Below are 1,394 nucleotides of genomic sequence, written 5' to 3'. Positions count from 1 at the left end.
CTGACCTCCTTTATTACCTTTGGGTGGCCTTAGCAGGTTCTTAATTTAGGTTTTCTACATAGTATTATCAGTAGTGATGAATTGTAGGTTTTTTTGGTGCTATATTTTATCAGCTTTTGGTAAGAGTGTTATGCTATTTTACTATAAGTGAAGTATTTTCTCTTCGTGTTATAGGAAGTGTAAATAGTATTGAAATTATTCATAATAATTCTTCCTTCCTCCACCTGGCTTAGTCAATTCACTTTCTTTTTCTTGTAAAACCCTAATGTGGTAGCTACAGCTGGACACTGGCTCCTTCTCCTTATGGAGACTCCAGAATGGGTCTTGACCTGATGTCATTGGTACATGATGTCCTGGTAGGGAGACTTGGTACACAAGGTTTCTTGCAGAGCTCTGGGGTTAAATAGCTGTAGGTAGTGGCAGTACATCCATGACTGAGGTGATGCTATTATTATATGCCTTGTTCTGACTCAGGCAACCCTACATAGGTGGCAGTAGAATTGTGTTCTAGAATGTTTTATGGAGGTTGTGACTTTTTAGAAGCAGATCACTATGCCTTACTTATGAGGCAGCTCTGACTGGGCTAGCAGTTGTCTACACAATTGTTAGCAACAGTTTCACAGACACAAGGCAGAGATGATGCCAGTGTTTTTAGGGCAGGGGATAAGGATAAAGAGCAACACAGCTACCCGTCACCTTACAAGGAACTATTGTGAGGCTTATGGATCTTGTACCCCAATAATCTCACTGCACTGGAACTACAAAGAATGTGGCTAAGACCTCTCAGAGGGCAGTGACCATTTCTTTGGAGCACCTAGGTTCACTGGCCATTGTAGCCCCAAGATGGTGATAAATGCCTTGAAATGGGTCTGCAAACCAGTACTTGTCTGCTTTTGCACAGGCATAATTTTTAATATTTTGTCCTGAGGAGAGGTTCCAGGAAAGAAATTGATAATGTCAGAATGCTCAGTGAGGGAGTGTAGCAAGAGCTCTTCCACGGACTTGATCTTAATATACTGGGCCAGGTGGCTCAGCTTAGTGACAAGGAGCCAATTCTTGTCTTTCTCCACCAACTGGGGCCCCTCCTCAGATTCCTTCCCTATGCACCTCAAGAGGCTCATCTGCCGTATGGTGTTTCCTGTAACTTAAACTTGAATATCTGAAGGAATTTTTTTGCAGCCGTCTGAGCTCTGGCATTTTCTTTTTTTATTTTACATCTATCCATCTTTTATTTTCTTAATTAAGCACTTCTACTTCCTCCTTCCCAGAAAAGAGCACTTTTAGTTACATATTAAATTATGTACTCAACTGTTTTTTCTATTTCTAGTTATTTCTGCTTTCTGTTTTTCTTATGCTTTATTTGTGTTGTTGTTGTTGTTATGTGCCGTCGAGTC

Source organism: Elephantulus edwardii, unplaced genomic scaffold (genome assembly GCF_000299155.1).
Source record: "Elephantulus edwardii isolate Elephantulus edwardi_28Jun2011 unplaced genomic scaffold, EleEdw1.0 scaffold00001, whole genome shotgun sequence".
NCBI classification, from domain to species: domain Eukaryota; kingdom Metazoa; phylum Chordata; class Mammalia; order Macroscelidea; family Macroscelididae; genus Elephantulus; species Elephantulus edwardii.
Note: the sequence above shows the minus strand (reverse complement) of the source record.